Source organism: Natrix helvetica (assembly GCF_964273705.1).
Source record: "Natrix helvetica genome assembly, chromosome: 1".
In the NCBI taxonomy this organism is placed as follows: domain Eukaryota; kingdom Metazoa; phylum Chordata; class Lepidosauria; order Squamata; family Natricidae; genus Natrix; species Natrix helvetica.
In genome coordinates this window covers 7,047,160-7,062,573 of record NC_138548.1, presented here as the reverse complement: position 1 = coordinate 7,062,573, position 15,414 = coordinate 7,047,160, and the positions used below count along the sequence as shown (strand labels likewise).

Here is a 15,414-nt window from a genome sequence, read left to right as displayed (position 1 = left end):
CCCTGGAGTTTCATTTAAAGTTTTACAGAGGTAGTCCTTGACTTACGACCACAACTAAGCCCAGCATTTCTATTGCTAAGCAAGACAATTGTTAAGTGGGTTTTGCCCCATTTCTTGCCACAGTTAAGTGAACGACTGCAGCTGTTAAGTCAGTAACAGTTGTTAAATGAATCTGGTTTCCCCATTACTTGTCAAAAAGTCGCTAAAGGAGAACACATGACCCCAGGGACACTGCAACCGTCATAAATAGGAGTCAATTGCCAAGCGGCTGAATTTTGATCACATGCCCATGAGGAGGCCACAGTGGTCATTAAGTGTGAAAAAAACGGTCATCATTCACTTTTTTTCAGTGCCGTTGAAACTTTGAACGGTCACTAAATGAACTGCTGTAAGTTGAGGGCTATCTGCAGTGGGATTGATGGCATTCCAAATGGTTAAAGTTGCCTGGTAGCAAAATGGAGAAGTCTAAAATTTAACCAAATAAAAGGCATTCAAATTTCTCAACAGAAGCTTCTTTAAAATGTATGTATGTTTGTGTGTATGTATATATGTATATGTTGTATTTGTACTGATAAATAAATAAAGGGAGACTAGGATAGATCTATTTCGAGCTAATTAGCGCTCATCAGCTAGCCATACCTTTACTGGGATTTGAACCTGGGCTGTATTATATTATATTAATATATTAAATATAAAAAGGCAACATTAAAAATACTAAAAATATGGTTTTCTGCCTGCATGGTCTTCTGTGATGAGCCGAAGGACAGAAAGAGGGAGTAGTGAGCTTCCTCCCATATTTAGGCATACCAGGGGTTGTAACACAAATATATATGTATATGTATATACATGATAGAGGAGAGCCTGTGGCTTAGTGGCTAATTCATCTGCCTAATATGTAATACAGCCCAGGTTCAATTCCCAGTAAGGGTATGGCTAGCTGATGAGAGCTAAATAGCTTGAAATAGATCTATACTAGTCTCCCTTTATTTATTATATATATACGACAAAATTAAACCAATTTTGGCTCCTACTGGGCTTTTAACTAATTACTAAACCGGTTTTGGCACACAATTAATGTTGCTAATTTCTGGGCAAGATCTGTTTAATTTATACATATTTTAATCTTGCATTTTATATTTTAAATATATGTCATCTAGTCTGCCTTATTTTAATTGTGATGCAACGGACACGAATCAATCCACCCAACCAACCAGTTTGGCAACCTTAGCAATTTTAAGATATACAGATTTCAGGATCCAAGTGCTATGCCAGTGGAAGCAGCAGGAGCAAGCTACCTCTCAGATAGACTGCTCTTCCAAAGGAGGCTTTGGAACAGAAGTTGCCTTTGGAAGTTGTGGGAGCTTCATCCCTGGAGGCTTGCAAGAAGAGATTGGACTGCCATCTGTCAGAAATGGTGTAGCATCTCCTGCTTGGAGGAGGTGGGAGGGGGGTTGGACTAGATGACCTACAAGATCCCTTCCAACTCTGATAATCTGTCATCTGAAAGCAGCTCACTTTTAAATGCCTCCCTAGTTCACAAGACTGCGGGATGGAGGACCCGTGTCATTCCATTCATGCAACCAGTGCGGCGAGCCGACTTAAAAGCACCAACTTTATTTATTAAAAGTTTTTTTTAAAGATAAGACCCTTTATTATTTAAGCAATTCTTTTCAGGCACCGGCCGGGGCGATTTAAAAACTGCACGGTTTTAGAACCGGGATGAGGATTAACTGACAACCCACGAACAGACCACGAATGGACCCGCCCACCGCACTCACGAGTGAAAAATCACAGCTGCCGGAGAGGGAGAGAAAGTTGGGGTGGGGGGAGAGAGGGGGGAGAAAGCGGGAGGGAAAGGGAGAAAGAGAGGGAGTATGGGGAGGGAAAGAGAGATAGGGAGAAGAAGAAAGAAAAATTAAAAGGGAGGAGAAGGGAAAAAAGAAGAGAAGAGGAGAGAGGGAGTGAAAGAGAGAAAGGGAACGAGAAGGAAAAAGAAAGAGGGCAAAGGAGAAAAAGAGAGAAACTGTAAGAGCGATAGGGAGAAAGAAGGAAAAAGAAGGGATGAGGAAAGAGGGAGAGAAAGAGAACGAGAAGGAAAAAGGGAGAGAAAGAGGGAGAAGAAGGGAGAAAATGTAAAAGAGGGAGAAGGAGAAAGATAAAAAGAGGAGAAAGGGAAAAAGAAGGGAAGGAAAGAGGAGAGAGAGAGAGGGAGAAAGGGAACGAGAAGGAAAAACGGCGAGAAAAACGGCAAAGGAGAAAAAGGAAGAAAGTGTAAAAGAGGAGAGGGAGAAATAGAGGGAAAGAGTAAAAGGGAGACTAGAAAGAGAGATAGGAAGAGGGAGAAAGAGAACAAGAGAAAGAAAGGAAGGTGGAGGGAGACAGGAAAAAAAGGAGGGAGAGAAGGAAGGAAGGAGGAAAGGAGAAAGAGAGAAAGACGCCGTTCTCCAACTTACCCGACCGAAGTAAAGAGTCACTTCCACAAATGGCGCAGTCACGCCCCCGCTTCGCAGCTGGGCTTTTATACTCCGGAGTGACTGCCTTTTGTTGCTGGAGGCAATCAGGAGCAAGCAGGCATCACGTGCACTTCGGAATGTGGGCCGGCTCAGGAGTTGGGGAAGGGGGCCGAACTCTTTTCCCGAAGGCCCCCCCTCTTTTTTAAAAAAAAAAAAAACCATCCGGTTTCTGAAAGTGGGGGGAACGACTCCGCTTTCTGGTGTAAACGGCGCCAGAAAGAGGCAAATTCGGAGCGGGGAGTGGGCAGAAAAGTTGGAAAGTTGGGTTTGGGGGAATCTTTCTCTCCCCCCTCCTCAGTGGGAAGAAAAGTGGCCCTCCCGGTTTTATATTTATTTTTATTTATTTATTTATTTCTTGGATTTCTAGACCGCCCCCTCTCCCAAAAAGGGACTCGGGGCGGTGTACAGTCAATGCAGATAAAAATACAATCATAAAACAATTAAATACATTTGGATGGAGGAGATAGGCTGTACAAGAAATAAATATATTCTAAAACCCTAAAAACATCCCCAATTAAAAACCCAAACCCAATTAAAATAAATCCCCGGGAGGTAAAACTAAGAAAGTGCCAGGGCAGCTGATTGAAATAGGTGAGTCTTTAACTTTTGACGGAAGGAACGGAGGTCGGTGGTGGTTCGAATGTCGGGGGGGAGGTCATTCCAGAGGGTTGGGCCCATCACAGAGAAGGACCTACTCCTAGGTGTCGCCCGCTGACACTGCCTAGCGGACGGCACCAGGAGGAGTCCCTCCCTGTGTGAGCGAATAGGTCGCAGGGACGTGTGTGGTAGGATGCGATCCTGCAGATATCTAGGTCCTATGCCATGGAGCGCTTTAAAGATGGTGATCAATACCTTGAAACGCACCCGAAAGGCCACAGGTAGCCAGTGCAGCTCGCGCAGGAGCGGTGTTACGTGGGAGTAACGTGTACTCCCCATGATAACCCGCGCGGCTGCGTTCTGAACTAGCTGCAGTCTCCGGATGCGTCCCAAGGGAAGCCCCATGTAGAGGGCATTGCAGTAGTCCAGGCGAGACGTCACCAGCGCATGAGTGACCGTGCGCAGGGCACTCCGGTCCAGTAGGGGGCGCAATTGGCGCACCAGGCGAACCTGGTGGAACGCCCCCCTTGCCACGGCTGCCACATGGTCCTCCAGTGACAGCTGGGCATCAAGGAGGACGCCCAAATTGCGCGCCCGCTCCACAGGGGACAGTTGTTTGCCCCCTATGGCCAGCGATGGTGTCAGCTGGCTGAACCGAGGTGCCGGTACCCATAGCCACTCGGTCTTGGAGGGGTTGAGTTTGAGTCTGTTGTCCCCCATCCAGACCCCGACGGCTTCCAAACACCGGGACATCACTTCGATAGCCTCGTTGGGGTGGTTTGGGGTTGAAATGTACAGCTGAGTGTCATCAGCGTACAGGTGGTACTCAACCCCAAAGCCACGGATGATCTCACCCAGTGGCTTCACATATGCGTTGAACAGGAGAGGCGAGAGGACCGACCCCTGCGGCACCCCACAAGTGAGTGGCCTCAGGGACGACCTCTGCCCCCCTGTCAACACACATTGCTTCCGGTCGGAGAGGTAGGAGCCGAACCACCGCAGAACGGTGCCTCCGACTCCCATCCCCTCCAACCGGCGCAATAGGATACCATGGTCGATGGTATCAAAAGCCGCCGAGAGGTCTAATAGGACCAGGATAGAGGAACAACCCCTATCTCTGGCCCTCCAGAGATCATCAACCAACGCGACCAAGGCTGTCTCAGTGCTGTGCCCGGGTCGGAAGCCGGACTGGCGTGGGTCTAGATAGTCGGATTCGTCCAGGTGTCGTGGAAAATGCTGTGCCATTTTGGGAAAAAATGGGTCGTTGTTAATCTGGAGTAAATTCTGATTAAAACCTGCCTCCAGATCGGAGCAATACAATACAATAGTAGAGTTGGAAGGGAGCTTGGAGGTCTTCTAGTCCAACTCCCTTCCCAGGCAGGAAACCCTATACCATTTGGACAATAGAACGTGTTTTGTCCTCCTTTTCATTGTAAAAAACTGGTCACCTTACATTTCAGACAAATGGCTCTCCAACATCTTCTTAAAGACTTCCAGTGTTGGGGCATTCACAACTTCTGGAGGCAACTTCTGTTCCACTGATTAATTGTTCTCACTGTCAGGAAATTTCTCCTCAGTTCTAAATTGCTTCTCTCCTTGATTAGTTTCCACCCATTGCTTCTTGTTCTACCCTCAGGTGCCTTGGAGAATAGTTTGACTCCCTCTTCTTTGTGGCAACCCCTGAGATATTGGAAGACTGCTATCATGTCTCCCCTAGTCCTTCTTTCTCTTAAGCTAAACATACCCAGTTCCTGCAACCGTTCTTCCTATGTTTTAGTCTCCAGTCCCCTAATCCTCTTTGTTGCTCTTCTCTGCACTCTTTCTAGAGTCTCCACATCTTTTCTACATCGTGGAGACCAAAACTGAATGCAGTATTCCAAGTGTGGCCTTACCAAGGCATTATAAAGTGGTATTAACCCTTCACGTGATCTTGATTCTATCCCTCTGTTGATGCAGCCTAGAACTGTGTTGGCTTTTTTGGCAGCTGCTGCACACTGCTGGCTCCTATTTAAATGGTTGTCCACTAGGACTCCAAGATCCCTTTCACAGTTACTACTATTGAGCAAGGCACCACCTAAACTGTACCTGTGCATTCCATTTTTGTTGCCTAAATGTAGAACCTTACTCTTTTCACCATTGAATTTCATTTTGTTAGATAGTGCCCAAGCATTTCCACTTTGTCTTGTTTTTTTTCCTCTCGTGAAAATGTTAAGTTTTATTCCAAGAAAATTAAAATACAAAAGGTCAAAATATTTTTTAAAAAGAAAAAAAAAGTTTGCACTTTCTCTTATGAAAAGGAAAATTAATTCTGGGCCCTCCAGGGATTTTGGGGTGCAATTCCTTAGAGTAGATTTTTAAATGACATAAACTGAATTGGGTGAGCATCCTAAACATGGGGAAAAGAGAGTAAAGACAGGATAGGACTGTTCAGGCAGATTTACCTGGAAGTAGCTCAGTTACAAAATCAGCTTTTTTTTTTTTACACAATTCCTTTTGAGGTTTGTTTGCAAAACTTCGAAGGCTGCTAGAGAATCATTTTCCAGTAAATAATAATAATAATAATAATAATAATAATAATAATAATAATAATAATAATAGATTTCCTAGAAAGTGATTCAGGTCTGTGGTTAATTTGTTGCCATGTTCTTTTGCAGCATTGTTTCATTTTTTGTAGCATGTTGTTATCTTGGCAACAGATGGGAAGTGCCTTGCCTGTAGCAAACCTATAGATTACAAATCCAGGTAGTCCTTGCTTTATGACCACAATCATCATCTTTTAACGTCCCCATAATCCCTTTGCGGGATGGAGTCTGAACGGAGCTAGCAAAGTGTTTTAATGGCCGGATGCCCTTCCTGTTTCCAATGTGGAGTTTTGTTCAGCAGATACATTCTCAGTGCGTCCTTAGGACCACAATGGAGCCCCAAATTTCCGCTGCTAAGCGAGATGGTTGTTAAGGGAGTTTTGCTCCATTTTGTGACCTTCCTTTGCCTTGGTTGTTCCTGCAGGCATTAAATTAGTAACACAATTGTTAAGTGAATCTTGCTTTCGCATTGCTGGTTAAAAAGTCGCAAAAGAGGATCATGTGATCCCAGGACACTATGACCGTCATAAATATGAGCCAGTTGCCAAGCATGTGAATTTTCATCTGGTGACCATGGAGATTACTGTAACGCTCATAAGTGTGAAAAAAGGTCATAAGTCCCTTTATTTCAGTGCCATTCTAACTTTGATCACTGAATGGTTGTAAGTTGAGGACTACCTGTCCTGCAGATTATGTGGCATACTATTATTGGGGCAGCGTAATCTTTTGGGGATCAGTGTCCAGTTTTTCCCTTTAATTTTTAATATTTTGTTTTTCTTTCCAGTTCTTAAAAGTACAACCAACATTGGCTGAGGAATTCTGGGAGTTGAAGTCCACAGCTGCTGGCTGGGGAATTCTGGGAGTTGAAGTCAAGAGCTGCTGGCTGAGGAATTCTGGGAGTTGAAGTCAACAGCTGCTGACTGAGGAATTCTGGGAGTTGAAGTCAACAGCTGCTGACTGGGGAATTCTGGGAGTTGAAATCCACAGCTGCTGACTGAGGAATTCTGGGAGTTGAAGTCAACAGCTGCTGGTTGGGGAATTCTGGGAGTTGAAGTCAACAGCTGCTGGTTGGGGAATTCTGGGAGTTGAAGTCAACAGCTGATGGCTGGGGAATTCTGGGAGTTGAAGTCAATAGCTGCTGGCTGAGGAATTCTGGGAGTTGAAGTCAACAGCTGCTGCCTGGGGAATTCTAGAAGTTGAAATCCACAGCTGCTGACTAAGGAATTATGGGAGTTGAAGTCAACAGCTGCTGATTGAGAAATTCTGGGAGTTGAAGTCAATAGCTGCTGGCTGGGGAATTCTGGGAGGTGACCTCTATAACATCTTAAAGTTGACATAGTTGGGATCTCCTGGTGGTCTCTCTACCAAGCATTTAGGCAGCCCAACCTTGCTTAGACCCTGAATGTCTGTCAGATGCTACCGACCCCCGCCAACAATCATAGTTGCTTGTTTTTATTTAGCACAAAAATATGTAGGTTGCCCTGATCTTTTTCAACTTCTTGTGTTCAAAATGGCCGACTAAAAATACTGATAGGAGGATAAAAATTACTCACTTCTTAAAATGCAGCCAAACCCAACATCATAATTCATAGCGAGACCAACCTAAAAGTAATGAAAGCCTTTGAAATATGGCTGGAAAGATGAAAAGAAAAAGGCATAGAAGATGAATACAACAATCTTGTGGTCAGAAATCAGTCTTAACTAGAGGGACTCTTTGATCTTTTATTTTTAGTCTCTCTTCAGAATCAGGATGGCACACCACCAGGTAATCCCACAGCTGCAGGGCTGACTGGGGGATTAAAACCAATTCCATTAAAAAGCAACAATATTTTTTCTGGTTGCTGAATTCACGAGATGGTTGTGGGCTCACAAAGTTGCAAAGTCATTTTTGTTTGAAAGAAACTTTTATCTGTTTTGTGTTCCCTGGGATTAACCTGGGTGCTTCTGTGTATATTTTGGCTGATTATGGGGTGTGTGTGTCTCTGATGACCTTGGTGTGTGTGTGTGTGTGTGTGTCTGAACTATCTGAAATACCTTTAAGGTGTGATTGTGACTCACTTGCCTAAATAGGTAAAGTTCAGCTTTCTCTGGGCTAAAATTCAACCCAGCCTCAAGGTTTGTAATTTCATGATCGCATTTATATTACATAAAGGTAGTCCTCGACTTACAACAGTTCATTTAGTGACCGTTTGAAGCTGCAATGGCACTGAAAAAAGTTACAGCATCCCCCATGGTGACATGATTAAAATTCAGGCGCTTGGCCACTGATTCACATTTATGATGGATGCAGTGTCCTGGAGTCACTTTTGCGACCTTCTGACAAGCAAAATCCACGGAGAAGCCAGATTCACTTAACAACTGTCACTAACTTAACAACTGCGGGGATTCACTTAACAACGGTGGCAAGAAAGATAATAAATCGGGCAAAACTCACTTAATGTCTCACTTAACAACATAAATTTTGGACTCAATTGTGGTCATAAATCAAGGACTACATGTATTTCATCTAATTTTTACAGCTCATATTATTTTCCCAATTTTCCCAGACATCTACTATTAAATATGCAATGTAGAGCAGGGGTGTCCAAACTTGGGAACTTTAAGACTTGTGGACTTCAAGTCCACAAGTCTTAAAGTTCCCAAGTTTGGACACCCCTGATGTAGAGAAAGTCTGTTGAACTCAGATGGGCTAATTTCTACAGAATTTCTCTTTAAACATATTAGATACTATATTGTTGGAAGAAATGTCCTTCTGGGTTCAGTTCCAAGTGGGGAAAAAGACACTGGAATCTTGGAGACTGCTTGGAAAGATGGTTGAATGGTGGACAGGACCATGTGGGCTGAAGTCCTGGGCAAAAAAGGCACATGGGTGAGAGAGAGAGAGAGATTTATACCCCCTGTTGGGCTTTGAATTTGATCCTGTGTTCTGATTGGTTGTCAGACTCCCATGGGGCCATGCAGGGGCAACTTTGTAGGCTGTCCTGAGTCCCAAGCTTGGTTGACTCTTGTTGGGTGATGATGTAATGAAAGGGCTTTGGGCAATTCCTCCTATGGCTCTGCTTGAAGGAGGTAGATCTTTGTTATGTAGAATAGACTGGCTCAAGGCCTTAATGACCCATTGACAAAGGGGGGTGATGGTGGTGAGTTTCTGCCTCCCTTTTAGGGGAAAGTATTCTGCTGTTTTAATATTTCTTAAATATTTCATTTTCCTAGGAGAGGGGTGGGTGCTGACTTCCTACCATATGGTATTTTATTATGATTACTAGTTGATTGTTCTTTTAATTCTCCCCAACAGCTGACATGCAACTCCTGCACACAATCAATCAGTAAGAGAAAGGGATATTTCCTTCCTGCAGATGTAATTAATAATATAAATAAATTTAAAAATTCCATTTTTCTTCCCCGTAATACTTTAAATTCAGTAGTTTTTATATATTAACCTGCTAGGAAGTTCAGGAGGAGAAGATGAAATGGCATATGATAACAACAGAGGCAAGATAAGTAGAAATATAATATATACCGGTAAGAATTTTATATAATATTAACATCAAAAAGGGATTCCAGCATTTTTAAAATGCTAGACAGAATTAAAAACTCTTTCTTAATTCACCACTTCAGAAAACAAGGGAGCAAAAACTTTGTTCATAATTTCCCAGATTTTAAAATCAAACCCTAAAAGCGCACGAAACGATATTTATTTGACAGAGATAATAAACCCTTTTAATTGCAAAACAATTAAGTTTGCCCACATTGCCCATAATGCTTTGCTTCCAGCCTTTCCTCACGCGCGTGCGCACTCATAGAAGGGCTTTTATGCGCTTGCGCAGAGCCGTCTCAGTGGCTAAGTTTCTCGCGAGCTCAGAAGGTTCCCCTTTCGTTCCTCGGAGGGAGATGGAGCCCTTGTTCGCGTTCTCCGCATGCGCGGTGAACAGCTCGACCCAGTGGCCGCGGAGCGTTACTGCGATTAGTTTGCCGATTGAAGAATTGGCGCGTGCGTATACCTTCGATCTCTGGAGGATTCGTGGGTTCGAGTCCCGTCTTCCCCCGGCAAAAATTTTTCGCTGGCTGTACCAGGAGCAAAATGTTAGGATAAAGTGGCAATAGAGATTATTGCTACTATTATTAATAATCGTGATATTAATGTTAGTAATAACCAAAGATATAGTTATTAATAATAACAATATCCCTTTGGTTATTTGTAAAGCATAATCTAATTTAAAAATTCTTATTCTAAAAAGGAGGAAAAGAAACAGCTGCCATTTCATTGTAGGGTAACCTCTGTGCAATATAACCATTGTTTATTGAATTAACCCAGATGCCTGAGTAAATTATTCCTGTGTTATATACTAAGGTGACCAACTGTCCTCCTTTAGGGAGGACAGTCCTTCTTTTGTAAGTTCTGTCCTCCCTTGAAAAGTGTCCTCCTACATGTCCTCCTTTTCGATATTTGAAGACTAATCTGTTGCGCGTTATGTGACGTATTTGTATTTGACATGACAATTTGTCAAGACTCGGTATAGTGCGGTATAAGACGCAATTATGAGATGCATGCGCTCCGCACGGGAGACCTTGAGAGAGAGCGCCGCGTGCAAGTGGCTTTGTTTACTTCTTACCAAAACACAACACGGCACATACGCACGCAGTAGACTCACGGCACATCGGCAATTGAATGACTCACGGAAATTATTTCTTTCTCAGTGAATATTCAATTATACAGAGGTAAGTACAATTCACGTTTTATTAAACAGTTTTTAATGGTGTTTTTTTTACTTCATCGCAAGTATATTGAACAGATATTGAATCTTGTGTTGAATTTTTATCTAAAGAAATGCTAGACATTAAAATAGACGACAATTGTCTCTTTGAAGAAATTAGAAGACTGAATGTATATTTAAATTCTGAAAAATTAATACAATGGGAAAATCAACATGTTGAAATTGATAAAAGATGGGTGGATATTTTCAGCCATTTCAAAAATGAACATATTCCATGTGAACATTTATTTATACTTGTTCAATTTACGTTGTGCTGCCCTGGAACTAATGCAGCAGTTGAAAGAGTTTTTTTCAATTGCCAATGATTTTTCGACAAGTGAGAAATCGAGATTGAATGTTGATACTCTAGCTGCAGCACTTGCCGTAAAATTCAATATGAAGGATATTTCTTGTTCAGATATTTCCAATATATTGTTAGAAGATGATACATTGAAAAAAATATTAATTCAATGGAAAAGTACTCATTTAAATAATAATCAACAGGCATGTAAGCATAATTACAATATAAAATGTTACAAATGTTTTTATTATGCATATATCATATTTTAGTGTATTATTGTTGCAATGAATAAAATATTTCTTTTATTTACGATATATTTTTTCCAATTTATTTGTCCTCCTTTTCATTGTAAAATAGTTGGTCACCTTAGCATTTTGGACAATAGAACGTGTTTTGTCCTCCTTTTCATTGTAAAAAAGTTGGTCACCTTATATATACTAACCACACTAGCTTATTAGCACGACATTCAAATAAGCCAAGATCGGGCCCCTTGGCTTAGTGATTTTGACCTGATATGGGCACCTGACAATGGGGATGCAAAGACAAAAAAAGGCTCTTTCTCCCCTCTCCAAACCAGGCAATTGAACTTATGCATTGTTTCCTTCCTTCCCTCCCTCCTTTCCCCTTCTCCTGTTCTTTTCCTTTTTATTTCCTCTTTTCTTCCTCTTTCTGCCATCTTTCTTTCTTCCCTCTCTACTTCCTCCCCTTTTTGTCCTTCCTCTCACTTGTCCTTATTTTCATGCCTTTTCTTTCTCTTTTTCACATTCTTTCTTCCATCTTTCTTCCTCCCCTTTTTGTCCTTCCTCTCACTTGTCCTTATTTTCATGCCTTTTCTTTCTCTTTTTCACATTCTTTCTTCCATCTTTCTTCCTCCTGTTCTCCCTCCCTAATTTTTTCCTTCCTTTCTTCTTTCCTTTTCTTTCCCTTCCTTTGTTCCTCTTGCTGTTGAAAATGAATCATCCTTGGAAAGATTAGCCAAAGAGCCCACTCTCTCAAATGCTTCTCATCCACACAAGTGTCAAACGTGTACCTAAACCCAGCTCTAAAAACAGGCTATTGGTTTGTATCCCACTTTTATATTATTTTTTACAAACAGCCCAAGATGGTCAACATAGCCAACAAACCTTCCTCTTCCTGTTTTCTCCCCAACAACAACCCTGTAAGGTGGGATGGACAGAGGAGGAGGGACTGGCAGACTTTCATGGTTAAGGCAGAACTAGAACTCACTATCTCCTAGTGATTGGCCCACTCACCCAGCTGCCTCTCATTCCTAAGGCAGGGCTAGAACTCCCAGTCTCCTAGTGAATGGTCCAAAGTCACCCAGTTGCCTCTCATTCCTAAGGCAGGGCTAGAACTCCCAGTCTCCTAGTGAATGGTCCAAAGTCACCCAGTTGCCTCTCATTCCTAAGGCAGGGCTAGAACTCCCAGTCTCCTAGTGATTGGCGCAAAGTCACCCAGCTGCCTCTCATTCCTAAGGCAGGGCTAGAACTCCCAGTCTCCTAGTGATTGACCCAAAGTCACCCAGTTGCCTCTCATTCCTAAGGCAGGGCTAGAACTCCCAGTCTCCTAGTGATTGACCCAAAGTCACCCAGCTGCCTCTCATTCCTAAGGCAGGGCTAGAACTCCCAGTCTCCTAGTGATAGGCGCAAAGTCACCCAGCTGCCTCTCATTCCTAAGGCAGGGCTAGAATTCCCAGTCTCCTAGTGATTGGTGCAAAGTCACCCAGCTGCCTCTCATTCCTAAGGCAGGGCTAGAACTTCCAGTCTCCTAGTGATTGACCCAAAGTCACCCAGCTGCCTCTCATTCCTAAGGCAGGGCTAGAACTCCCAGTCTCCTACTGATTGGCTCAAAGTTACCCAGCTGCCTCATTCCTAAGGCAGGGCTAGAACTCCCAGTCTCCTAGTGATGGGCCCAGTCACCCAGCTGGCTTTCATGCTAAGACAAAACTAGAAATCTGTCTCCTGGTGATTGGCCCAAAATCACCCAGCTATCTCTCATGCCTAAGGCAGGACTAGAACTCCCAATATCCTGGCGACTGTCCCAAAGTCACCCAGCTGCCTTTCACACCTAAGGCAGGACCAGAACTCCCAGGCTCCTGGTGATTGGCCCAAAGTCCCCCAGCCAGCTTTTATGCCTAAGGCAGAACTAGAACTCCCCATCTCCCCCTTTCTAACCGGGCGCCTTCACCAATAGGCCAAACTGGTCCATTTCTTTCCACCTCTATGATGATCAGTTCATTGCGCTAAACTATGGAATAATCTTTCCCTGGTCAGGATCTCCCCACATGTTAAATGGGGAGCCAGAGGGGGTCTATTTTTCTTCCTTTTGTTTTCCTTCCCTCCCTCATTCTTTCCCCTTCTTCTCGGTCTACCAAATCCCGCTTCTTCTACCTCTTTCCATCTCTTTTGCATTCAGCAAGGGGAAGAGACGTTTCTGCCCAGCTCTGCATTTTTTTTTGAAGATCTCGGGATATTCTTTATCGTATTCATTTACTGAAGAATATTAGAAGATTAATTCATACATCGCTGTATATACTGTATTGGAAGCATTCATCACATCCATCCACTCTTTCTTGAAAGAACTGGAAATTGGTTATATATGAAATATATATGTGGGAATATTTCCAAAGACTTTTTCTCCGGCTGGTTTTTTTTTTTTTTTGCTTTCAGAGATTTATGCCTCACATTTACCTCAGTCCTGATACATTTTTCAAAATGCAGGTAATCCTCGACTTACAGCGGTTCATTTAGTGACCCTTCAAAGTTACGACGGCACTGAAAAAAGTGACTTAGGCCGTCTTTCACACTTACGACCATTGTAGCGTCCCTCTGGTCACGCGATTTATATTCAGACACTTGGCAACCGACTCACACTTATGACGGTTGCAGCGTCCCGGGGTGATGTGATCCTCCCCCCCCCCCCCTTTGCGACCACCTGACAAGCAAACTCAATGGGGAAGTTGGGTTCACTTAACGGCCGTGTGACTAATTTAAAAAACTGCAGTGATTCACTTAACAAAAGTGGCAGGAAAAGTTGCAAAATGGGCCAAAAGTGGCTTAAAATTTTTTTCACTTTGCAACGTACGTTCCGGGCTCAGTTGTGGTTATAAGGGTGAGGAGTGTTTATTTATTTTTGTTGTAAAATGTCCGCCTTTGCAACCTAAGTGAGCCATTTTGACATTGTCATGACTTAGAATTTCAACCACTGGGCCGGAAATAGGCGCAAGATAATTATATCCTAGAAATACAGGTAGTCCTCAACTTACGACCAAAAATTTCTGTTTGTCAGGCCTGGAAGCCATCTTTTACTTTTTGGATTTCAGGGTGGCCACACTTTCTACTGTGGGAGAATGGGAGGGGGGGATTATACAAAGAATGGGTGATGTGTAGCCATAACAACATTCTTTCTCCGAAAGTCAAGGTCACTTTTTTCCCTGCACCCGAACGGATGTGGATGGGAGGAATCTTCCTTCATGGCAGTGGAAGATTGGACCATGTGGTGAACTTGTGGCTGTGGGGGCAAGATCTTGAACTTTCAACTGGGTGGGGAAAACCTGGAAGCTTTCAGATTCGGGTTTTCCCAGATGTGCCAACATGGCTCTCTAAATAAATTGGAACTTTGAGGAAACTCAAGCCTCGGAGTCTTCTTTCGTTGGGGGCGTTTCTTGGAACCCTGACACTGTTGTTAAGTGAGACGTTTCAGTGAGTTTTGCCCCATTTTATCACCTTTCTTGCCAGTTAAGTGAATCACTGCAGATGTTAAAGCAACTTGGTTGTTAAGTGAATCTGGCTTCCCCGTCAGGTCGCAAAGGGGGATCACATGACCCTGGGACACAGCCACGGTCACCAGTATGAACCAGTTGCCAAATGCCTAAATTTGGATCGTGTTGACTATGGGAATGCATCAATGGTTGTAAGTGTGAAAAACGACCATAAGTCACTTTTTTCAGTGGCGTTGTAACTTTGAATGGTCACTAAATGAACTGTCGTAAGTCGAGGACTAGCTGTATGAAGTTAGAAGAGACAGCCCCCCCCCCAAGGATCATCTAGACCTTATGTATACCGGTGGTCCTTGACTTACAGACATCCGTTTAGTGACGGTTCAAAGCAACAGCACTGAAAAAAGTGACTTATGACCCTTTTTTCACACTTATGACCGTTGCAGCACCACCATGGTCACGTGATCAAAATTTGGTTATTTGGCAACTGGCATGGATGTGCAGTGCCCTGGGGTCATGCAACCCCCATTGGTGACCTTCCCAGTCAATGGTGGAAGTCAGACTCACTTAACAACCTCATGATTCACTTAACAACCGCAGCGGATTGCTTAGTCACTGTGACCAAAAAAACCTGTTGTAAAATGGGGTGCAATTCACATAACTGCCTTGCTTAGCAACGGAAACGTGGGGCTCACTTGTGATCCTAAGTGAACATGGGAGGGGCACCCAAGGATCATCTAGCCCAACCCCCTGCAATGGGCCAAAATGCTAAGTAAACCACCCCTGAGGGATGCTTGCCTATGCAACCAGATCTTTTGCATGCGTTCAAACAAACCATTCAGCAGGAATTTTGTGAATTTCCGGTCACGTATTCTTTGTCTCCTTGTGAGCTCAGAAGATAGGCAGGGTCGGGTTAGAAAAGAAGCCACAAGGAAAGCCCAGGGTCGCA

The 15,414-nt window shown here is 43.4% G+C and overlaps 1 protein-coding gene across 1 annotated transcript in view; it reads right to left on the bottom strand.

The window, feature by feature from the left end:
• The window catches only part of LOC309386299 (perilipin-3-like), a 38,063-nt gene extending 35,466 nt beyond the window's left edge, over window positions 1-2,597 (bottom strand). Inside the window, exon 1 of the mRNA XM_081941518.1 lies at window positions 2,454-2,597. The gene's annotated coding sequence lies outside the window, so the exon portion shown is untranslated. The remainder of the gene's footprint in view (window positions 1-2,453) is intronic.
• Window positions 2,598-15,414: the final 12,817 nt, after the last annotated feature.